Here is an 11,273-nt window from a genome sequence, read left to right on the forward strand (position 1 = left end):
AGAGGCCAATGATCCAAAAATCTTGTGCCCTCCCTCCTACACCAACTCCTTACCCACGTGTTAAACTGCATAATCTTCCCAGTTTTGGCCTCACTAGGACATGGCACGAGTAGCAATCCTCGATCACAACTCTGGAGGTCCTGTCCTTTAACTTAGCACCTAAGTCCCTGAAACACACATCAAAGTTGCTGGTGAACGCAGCAGGCCAAGCAGCATCTGTAGGAAGAGGTGCAGTCGACGTTTCAGGCCGAGACCCTTCGTCAGGACCTAAGTCCCTGAACTCATTTTGCAAAACCTCATCACTCTTCCGACCTGCGTTATTGGTATCTACCTGGACAATGACCTCGAGGTGCTCACCCTCCCTCTTAAGAATACTGAAGACTTGAGCCAAGATGTCTTGGACACTGGCGTCCAAGTGACAACATGCCATTCAAGAATTTGTATTCATCTACAGAACCTTCTTTCTGCTCCCTAAGTAATGAGTCCCTTATCACTACAGCTCACCTCTTCTGCCCCCACTTCCCTTCTGAGTCACAAAGCCAGACTCAGTGCCAGAAGTCCAACTGCCATGACTTTCCCCTGCTATCATCCCCCCCCCACCAACAGTATCCAAAGTGGTATACCTGTTATTGAGGGGGTTGGCCACAGAGGGACACTGCATTGGTTGTTTAATCCCTTTCCGCTTCCTGACTGTTACCCAGTCTCCTGTCTCTTGCACCTTAGGTGTAACTACATATCTGTATGTCCTATCTATCGCCCCATCAGCATCCCAAACGATCCAGAGTTCATCCAGTTCCAGCTCCAACTCCTTAACACGGAGTGTTTGAAACTGCAGCTGGATGCACTTCTTGCAGGTGCAATGATCAGGGACCCTGCAAGTCTCCCTACCTTTCTACATCCTGCAAGAGAAGCATTCTATTATCCTTCCTGATTTCCCTACTGTTCAAACTGTGCAAATATAAAGAAAGAAAAACAATCAATAAATTTACCTACAGTTTTTTCACCTTCTCACACTCAAGCCTCCTCTCGCTGAAGCTTCAAAGAGCTAAAGACTCAAAATCCTCACTCTAACACTGTCCATTCCAGCAATAGCCACTCCAACAAAGGCCACTCCACTTGCCCCTGTCTTATTTAAGTTGCTCTTCCCAATCAATTTCAACCACTGATTGATGGCCACTCTAAACACCAAACTGCTGCGAATCGATGCGTTATGTACTCAATCAGTGAACTTGAGTAAGCTACGTCTTCTCACGCTTCCGATCGCTGATTGTCCACTATTCTAGGCAGGGATTACACGAACTCATTGAGTCAAACATCTGGAGTTATCCCTCAAAAGCAGAAAAATATGGGAAGGTTTGAAAGATATTGGTACTTGTTGCAAATGAGAGCAAGAAAGAGGACATGACTGAGAGACGTTTGTTATCCCATTTCACTTGCTAAATAACATGCTCTTAAATAAGTGCACTTAAGTCTGCGGTGGAGAAAAAAAAATCACAGTCCAAACTAGTGAGGTGTTAATCCATAAATTATGATTTTTAGCTCACAGCTGGAAAAGGTAACCTATGAATGTAAACTAATCACAGCAAGTCATAAGCAGCTTTTAAAAAATGACGAATCCGATGGCATATCCAAGACAAACAACACAGCGAAATTGTGCAATCCTACCTTACACAATACAGCAATTCAGACCTTCAAGAACACAAGAGATTCTGCAGATGCTGGAAATCTTGAGGAATACACACAAAGTGCTGGAGGAACTCAGCAAGTCAGGCAACATCTATAGAAAGGAATAAACAAACAATATTTTATGCCAAGACCCTCCAGTAGGGCTATAAATGAAGAGGGAAGCAGCCGAGGGTAGGAGGGACTGGAAGAAGTACAAGTTGTTAGATGATAGGTGAAAGCAGGTGGGGGGGGGGAAAACGGGTAGGTGAGAGAGGAAGGAATGAAGGAAGAAGCTGGGAGGTGATAAGTGGAAGAGGTAAATCCTCCTCATCCCCTCCCTCTATTGCCCTTCCTCTTTCCCTTTCTCCCTTGGTCTCGCTTATCAGATATGTTCTTCTTCAGCCATTCAGATGCTTTCTTTTCCATCCACCTTCCCCCTCTCCTGGTATCATCTATCACCTAACAGCTTATACTCCTTCTCTTCACCACCTTCTTATTCTGGCTTCTGTCTGCTTCCTCTACAGCCTGATGCAGGATCTCAGCCTGAAACATTGACTGTTTATTCCTCTCCATTTTGCTGAGTTCCGCCACCATTTCGTGTGTGTTCCAATCAGATTATCAAGTTAGGGTAAATCAACCCCATGTCGGAATCAATAGGTTGTTCTAGACAAGGGAAAGGTGCAAATTACCTCTTGGTCATCAGTCGTTTATTATACACATTCTGATCTATAAACTATTTACTTGTGAATTCTTCAGAAATGTGGGCAAGGGGCTCACAGAAGTACATTAAAACTTCAATGACTTTGAGTTCAATAAATGAACTGAAAAAACATTGTACTCCCAATGAAAACTGCAGCACCAGTCACTACAGTTAAACATTTCACAATCTTTCAGCTATCAAAATCATTTCTCCAGTTTGAAGCAAGTTCCCCATTCAAGAACAAAGACCGAAGTCACCACAGGTGTGATGATGAAGAGGAACACCATTATCACACCAATTATATCCCCAAAGAATCCTGTGACACCTCATCTCACTTTCAATCGTTCCAGACTCTCAATTCTACATTTTTATAGTATTCTTGCCAAAAGGGTCAATAAATGCACGTTTTTGTCATCATTCATCTCAACAAAGCTATATCATGTAATAAAAGAATCTTTTTTAAATAAAACATGAACTCTGTTTTTAAAAAAAGGTCAGCACCATGTACTGGAACATGTAACTCATTCAAATTAAGACAAGAAATGTTGTTAAAGTCTTGGAATTTAAAGGGGGAGGTACGCACAAATCAGTCTGGCTGTCTATACGGTAGCCTGATCGTCAGATGAGATGCATTACCAGAGCATCAATAAAGAATTAGCTTTATTTGTCACATATACATAGAAACTTACAGGGAAATGCATGGTTTTGTGTCAATGACCAACAGTTTGAATATGAGCTGAAGGCAACCTGCAAGAGCTGCCATGCTTCTGGCACCAACATAGCATGCCTACAACTTACTAACCCTAACCTATATGTCTTTAGAGTGTGGGAGAAAACTGGAGTAACCAGAAGAAACCCACACAGTCACCGGGAGAACGTGCAAACTCCTTACAGGTAGCAGGGGGCATTGAACCTCAATCGCTCGCACCAACCGCTATGCTACCAAGCCTCCCTGGGGTCAAAGAGGCTAGGAGTGCTTTTTCCCAAAGAATGCTTAGAATGAGGCACTTGTTATCACAGAGTGTGGCTGAGATTTTCCTTCCATAGAAAAATAAGGGGCAAAGAATTTAAAAGAGGGATGAGCTGAGCAAGGCTGGGGATAAAGTAGGCACAGGCTGGACCAAATTACCCATTTCTGCTGACTCTACGCAACTTAGCTTCAGGCAACTGAAACTCCTGGGCAGTGAGTTTAACTTACTACATCAAAGGCAAAGAACAATTCAATGAAAACAAACCTGGCATCACAGTGCACTAACATGCAGTGGAAATGTTTTGACATGTCAGGTTCCAAGTGAGGATCAGTTGTTTCTATCCAATCCAGGAAGCAGACTCCCTCTATAGTCTTTATGAGCTTCTTGGAAATTACTTCAAGAAAAGCAATACCTCAGAGGAATTCAGTTTGGACTGTTCCCACACCTACTGTATAATCAGGGTGTAGCATCTCACCTCCAGAGTTGCTTAACATGATTACATCATTTTGCAATCACTCTGTGAGCTAGGGAGTCAAAACTTTCAATACAACTTTAAACTCAGTAATGCTTAAGCTGGTTAAAATTGCTATCAGTCTAATTTGAAGGCAGCACTCCAACTTGTCTCATGGTACTTTGAATATTGTGTCAAGCCCTGGCCATGAGACAAAGCATTCCAGCTTGGCTCAAGAATAGAACCTTACTCTCAAAAGGAACCAGAGGAAGCTAAAGAAACTTGGCGTTCTCACCCCGAAAATGTGGGAAAAGAAAACATCAAACCAGCCAAACAGCTTAGCAGAGATTCTTCAAGAATTATCAAGAGAGTATGTTGAATGGTTTGTAAGCTTACATCTTGCTTGTGGGCTTGTTGGATAATAACTTGCTCATTTTGCAATGTAATCATCCTTGTAATATACGCTAATAATTTCCAAGATAAAGCATATATCAAACTGTCATTTCTTTTCCTCTTTCATGTGTTTTTATACAAGACGTTTGGACAAGCAATCAGAAATGGCAGACAGAATCCACCAGTTTGACTGCACATTTGTTTTCATTATAATCAGTGCTTGCCTTTATGATGGTAGGATGCATTGCTTGTAAGGCCAGCCAATTACTGCCCATTCCTATATTCCAACCACCCAACCCCCACCCCCACCCCCACCCAAGGTGGAGGTGATGACCCATCTTCTTGAACCAGTGCAGTTGCTCTGTTACACAGATGCAAGGTAGGAACCTTCAGCCTTCAGGCTTATTAATGATGACGATTTCAGAAAAAGAACCACAGAAAGTTACAGGAGGCCACACAGCCCATCAAGTCTGTGCCAGCTCAATGTGTGAGTAACCATGCTAGCTCTATTTCACCACAGCCCTGCAATTCTTTTCCTTTCATCTACTTAACCGATTCCCTTATGAATGCCCTGATTAAATCTCTTTTCGCTACTCATTTGTGGAGCATCTACATCCTAAACGTTGCATAACAAGACTGCATCATGTCATTACTTACTTTGCCAGTTATTATTCTATGTTCTCCGATTCTTGACCCTGCCGCCAATGGACGCTGTTTCACTCCAATGACCTTCAGGATGTTAAATATCTGCATTCACATCTCCTCCAGAACTCTTCCTTTCTGAGGGGAAATAACTATCTACACACGCTATTATTTCGAAGCACCCTTTATAAAATTTAACAAGAATTGATGAACTGAATACAATATTCCAATTTGCCTGCAACTAGGTTCTATCAAAAGAAGATCATTGCAACTTCCTAACATTCTAACTCCATTTATAAAGCTCAGATTGCATATTAATCACACATTTCTCTCACAATTTGCCCTACCACTTTCAATAAGCTCCCAACCATTTTTAGATTTAGCTGTTCCTGTACTCTTATTGATATTGCTCTTTGAATCAAAATGGAAGACCTTTTCTACCTTAAATTTTATCTGTTCATCTATTGCACCAGCCTATCTGTAGACTCAAAAGTCATAGAATTAGTATAGCACAGAAACTTGCCCTTCAGCCCACTACATCTACACCAACCACTTTGCCCATTCATAGTACTCCCACTAGCCTGCAATAGGGCTGTATCCTTCTATGCCTTACAAATATAATGGTTAATGGAGATGCAAAACCCTCTGCCAGTGCCCCAGCAGCTTGATCCTCTGTTTTCCAAAGCATTCTCTTCCAGCCCTAGGGATCTACTCACCTTACTGCATTCCAAGACATCTAACAACTCAACCTTCTTAAAACCTACATTCTCCAGACAATCAATATATCTCTCCCTGAACTCACTATCCTTCACATGCTTCTCCTTGGTGAATGCAGATAAAAGCATTCATTTAGTACCTCACCACATCCCTTCACTCCCTACACTGCATAGCAGTTAGCGTAATAATATTACAGCGTTAGCAATTAGGGATCAATTCCTGCTGTGGTCTGAAAAGAGTTTGTACATTCTCCCTGTGACTGCATGGGTTACCTCCGGGCACTCCCATTTTCTCCCACATTCCAAAAAAAGATAATGTATGGGTTAAGGTTAGTAAGTTTTGGGTATGCTATGTTGATACCGGATACAAGGCAATAGCTGTGGGCTGTCCCAGCAGTTATTTGGACTTTGTTGGTCGTTGAATCAAATGCTCTTCACTGTAGTTTCGTTGTTTCAATGTATGTCACGAATAAAGCTGATCTTTCTTTACGTGAGGCAATCTCCCACTAGCATTGTTTTTACACTTCTGTGCAAGTTGTTTACGTATCTCTTCCTCTGACTAATGGGAGGCCTATAGTGTAGTCCCAGCAAAATGACTGCACCTCTTTTTATTCGTAAACTTTAGCCCTATGATCTTGTAAAATCTCCCCCCCAAAAAAATTCCTCAATTTCCTTAGTCCACTCCTTTCACCCCATGAAACATCGCATCCAATATATCATGCTTTGTCATTTCCACCAGCTACAATGAGATCCCAGTGTCAAACATATCTTTTCCTCCCTAAACCTTTCCAACATTCACAGGCACAGCTCCCTCTGTGACTCACTGGCCTACTCATCTTTCACCACCCGCCCTGATCTCTGGCACTTATCCCTACATCGCAGAACATGTAACACCTGCCCTTGCACCATCTTCCCTCACCACCATCCAGAGACCGAAACAACCCTTCTAGGTGAGGCAAAAATTCACATGCCCCTCCTCTAACCTTGTCTACAATACTTAGTGCTGTTGACATGGCCTGTTGCACATTAGCTAGACCAAGTGCAGATGAAGCAACTATTTTGCAGAGCACCTATACTCTATCTGCAATGACCATCCTGAGCTCCTTGTGGTATGCCATTTCAATTCCCATTCTCACACTGACCTGTCCATTGCCACGAGGGTAAAGCCAAATGCAAACAACTCCTCATATTCCACCTGGATAGTTCACAACACATTGGCATGAACAGTGAGTTTTCCAGTTTCAGATAATCTCCCCTCCAGTAGGTTTCCTCCCTCTCCATCCCTTCCTCCAAGAAGACAGTGGACCATGGAATAGAGGGAAAGAGGTAGGGAATCAGAAGGATGTGATGGGAAAGTAATGAAAGGTGGAGAGGGACGAGAAGGGTGAGAGAGCCATCAGAATGAGAGAAACAAAGGGCGGGGGGAAGATGGGAAAACATCCACTCACTTACCCCTCAGCTGCACTCACCTATCACTGGCAGTCTGTACTCCTCCCCCCCACCCCACCTTCTTATTCTGGCTTTTGCCCACTTTCTTTCCACTCATTCTGATGAAGTGTCGCAGCCCGAATCATCAACTGTTCATTTCACTCCACAGATGCTGCAGGACCTGCTGAGTACCTCCAGCATTGTGTGTGTGTGTTAGTCTGGATTTTGAGCATCTACAGAATCACTTGCATCACCCACACTCCCAACTTCACTTTTCCCCTACTTGGTGCAACCCGCCTACCATCCTTCACCCCTCCTCATTGCCATCAATCACCTCAGGCTCCTGTGTCACCACTCCGCTTCCCCTCTTTATACCGGCCACCTTTCCTCCCAATCCTGATGCAGTGTCTTTACCCAAAACATAGAAAATCCCTTCCTGCCCCCCGCCATTGCTGCTCAACCCACTGAACTCCCCCAATGGATTGTCTGTTCCTCCAAGATATCCTCTCTACTTCTTGCTGTGATGTTCTTCCTAATCAGCAATACAACTCCCCCATCTCTATTAAATGTCTGTTATTCTAAAATTCTATATCCTGCTCTTCACACAACCAGATTCCTGTGACTGCAATATTATAATTCTACATGTCGATTCACGCTCTAAGCTCATTTAACTTACAAGGCTTCTTGCATTAGATAAATACAGTTCAGCACACTAACAACAGCCCTCCCACGCACCATGCTTCCTAATCTGCCTCGGCCTGCTCTGCATACTGGACTCGCATGATTATCCTCTGCATTCAGATCCATACATTCACCTGCCACACTGCCGCTGAGATTCTCAGCCCCTGCCAAATTAGATTAAACCCTCCCAAGTACTATCAGCAAACTCCCTGCAAGGACAATTACTTCCCATTCTGTTCACATATAACCTGCCCATCATGTACAGATCCCATCTGCTCCAGAAGCAATCCTAATGATCTATGCACCTCCCTCACAAACTAGATCTTTAGCCACACATTCATCTGTGCTCTTCTCCTATATCTTCCATCAAGTCAGTTACTAACCTTCAAACTTTATACTTGTCACAACCTGCCAAGCAGAGAAAGCAAAAAGTGGGAATAAGCAGATTTTCTCAGATTGTCAGGCTGTGATTAGTGAAGAAGCACTGGGACTGAGTTAATCACAATATACATTCAGTGGTCACTTTATTAGGTACAGCTGCTCATTAATGCAAATATCTAGTCAGCTAATCATCAGAATGGGGAAGAAATGGGACCCAAGTGACTTTGACCATGGAACGATTGTTAGTACTTATTCCCCTCTACCATCCAATTTCTGAATGGACATTGAACCCATGAACACTACCTCACTACATTTTTTTAAATTTTGTACTGCTTATTTAACTATTTTATATTATATATTTACATACTGTGATTCACAGCTTTTCTCCATTATTATGTATTACATTGTACCACTGTTGCAAAAGTAACAAATTTCATGACATATGCTGGTGAAATTAAACCTGATCCTAATTCTGAGATGGGGTGCTTTGAGTATCTCAGAAACTGATCTCCTGGGATACTCGCACACAACAGTCTCTAAAGTTTACAGAAAATAGTGAGAAACACAAAATAATATCCAGTGAGCAGCAGTTCGGTGGGCAAAAATGCCTTGTTAGTGAGAGAGGTCACAGGAGAATGGCCAGACTGGTTCAAGCTGACAGGAAGGCAACAGTAACTCAAATAGCCTTGTGTTACAACAGTGGTGTGCAGAAAAGCATCTCTGAACACACAACACATTGAACCTTGAAGTGGATGGGCTACAGCAGCACACGACCACAAACACACAGAAATACACTCAGTGGCCACTTTATTAGGTACTTCCTGTACTTAATAAAGTGGCCACTGAGTATATATCAATGATTTCAAAGTTCAAAGTAAATTTATTATCAAAATACTTATATGTCACCATATACAACACTGAGATTCATTTTCTTGAGGGCAATCACAGTAAATACGAGAAACACAATAGAATCAATGAAAGGCTGCACCAACAGAACGGACAACAACCAATGTGCAAAACAAAAACAACAAACCATACAAATAAAAAAGAGAAAAAAAATAAAAATAATAAATAAATAAGCAAAAACTATTGAGAACATGAGATGAAAAGTACTTGAAAGTGAGTCAAATTCAGTGGGACCAGTTCAGTGATGGGCAAGTGAAGCTATCCCCTCTTTTGATTTGATATCAAAGTGTGTGGGGATTGCAAAGAGGGAGGAAGATGTAAAGAGTCTTCAAAGGGGTGGGTGTGAGATTGGGCAACAATATCACACATACAACTCAATGTGAAAAATTGTGCAGCTGTCTGTTTTGGTGCTCAAATGAGAAACTGGGCAATGGTTATGTTCAAAGAGACCAATGTACCTTTGTACACAAGTCAATGAAAGGCTAACTGCAAGTGCAGGACACATTAATGATTTTGACATACAGCAAAAGGGTGGAGAAACTGGAATTATTTTTAGATTTCTTTTCTATTTTTTTCACAAGAGCAAAGGAGGCCATTTGGCTCAAAGACTATGCCAGCACTCAGATTAAACCTGTTAGTATCAGTACCCTTATTTATTTGTTACCTATTCTCTTTCATATGTACACCATTCCTTGTTGCCGTGAAGTTTCAAAGAGGTGTTGAAAATGATGAAGAATCAAAAGTACCACACACAAAATGCTAGATGAACTCAGCAGGTCAGGCAGAATCTATGGAAATGAATAAACAGTCGACATCTCAGGCTGAGACCCATCTTCAGGATCAAACCAATCTAGATAGAGACCATCTACCTCGAGACCACCTACTATGGTCACGATCCAAAAGTCTACGTTGTAAAGCAATCGGCAATAGGATCAAAAGTGACACAGGGAAAAGCCCTTCTCTTCCACAGCACATAGTTAGCATATGGAATGCATCAAGGACACAAGAGACTGCAGATGTTGGAATCTGGAACAACAAACAATCCGCTGGAAGAACTCAGCAGATTGAGCTGCATCTGTAGGAGGGAAGAAATTGATATTTCGGCTCAAAACCCTGCTCAGCCCAAAACATCAAAATTCCTTTCTGCTCATAGATGCTGCTCAAGCCACTGACTTCCTCCAGCGGAATGTTTATTTCATCTGGAATACCTTGTCTGATGAGGTGGTGGTGGTGGCAGATTAGTTTATGGAGTTCAAAAGAAAAGAATCACAGGACTACAGATTAAGGGTAGGAAATCCAAGACAATTGCAGAAAGTTTACAGGACCTCAAGAGGCAGTATACTTTGCTGTTACCTGCAACTCTACGTTTTGCAAAGCTAAAATATGGCGGGAAACAAGTAAAAAAAAGTCACTCCTCTAAACCATTATAAAATGCACTTCTGCACACAGTTATTTTTGCCATTTTCCCCAATAGATTACCAAGCACGATATTTCATTTTAGCCAATGGAGATGGTATAACTGCCAACGGGATGTTATTGAAGCATGAACAAATTATATTACATCTCAAAAGATTTATACCATTTACATTTTAGGTCATTCTGAAAAGGCTAGCTTGACTACATGTCAGGTGTGGACTACTAGTCACTATTAATTCAAGAAAAGAATTTACAAGATTTTTTTTTCCCCCAAAGAGTGGTGAGAATGTGTAACTCTGCAAATTTTAAAGGGAGTAATCTTTATGCAGGGAAACACATGGGAGAAAGCAACGAGGGAAACATTGACCAGTTTACAAGAGAGGGGGAGACAGTGCACAGAGAGCAAATATTGTCATGGACTGATTGTGAATTAGGATCAATGTTATGAGGCACAAGCTTTGCGATGATGATGCTGGCAGATGCTGGAGTAAAGTGATCAGAAATCAGAGGGTCTAGCAGGACAAGTGACTGGAGGATAACCGAGGGACGATGGAAGCTGCTGTAGAAGGGGGATTGGGGAGTAGATGGTGGGGGAGTGTGTAAGGAGCACCCACGCTTGCCTAAACAACTGCTAAGAGAAAAGGCAATCCCGGACTCCTCTTACTCACCCGCCGCGATGCCTCCTCGGAACAGCGCCGAACTAAAGTGCAACCGCAGCACACCAGAGCAAAGCCCGCGGGGCGCTGACAGGGGCGGAAGCTTTTGTCCGGCAGACCGGAAGTTAATGCGGAAGCAAGAGGGGGGGGAGAGAGAGAGAGAGAAAGAGAGAGAGAGAGAGAGAGAGACTGAGCGCACGCCGTCACCTAGCAACCGGGGCCCAGCAGCCGCTCCCCCCCCCCGGGCCCCAGAGCTCAGTTCAAGGT

At 42.7% G+C, this 11,273-nt stretch overlaps 1 protein-coding gene across 4 annotated transcripts in view; it reads right to left on the minus strand.

Annotated features, from left to right (window-relative positions):
• Positions 1-11,123, minus strand: part of csgalnact2 (chondroitin sulfate N-acetylgalactosaminyltransferase 2) — a 73,493-nt gene extending 62,370 nt beyond the window's left edge. For 2 of the 4 annotated variants that reach the window (XM_063070531.1, XM_063070530.1), the window contains exons 1-2: positions 11,019-11,118; positions 1,666-1,777 (exon numbers count right to left, since the gene is read on the minus strand). The gene's annotated coding sequence lies outside the window, so the exon portion shown is untranslated. Of the gene's footprint in view, positions 1-1,665; positions 1,778-11,018 lie in introns of all 4 variants that reach the window. The other 2 variants (XM_063070534.1, XM_063070533.1) reach the window with 2 other exon arrangements.
• Between the last annotated feature and the right edge of the window lie 150 nt (positions 11,124-11,273).

This window comes from Mobula hypostoma, chromosome 18, assembly GCF_963921235.1.
Source record: "Mobula hypostoma chromosome 18, sMobHyp1.1, whole genome shotgun sequence".
Taxonomy (NCBI): Eukaryota; Metazoa; Chordata; class Chondrichthyes; order Myliobatiformes; family Myliobatidae; genus Mobula; species Mobula hypostoma.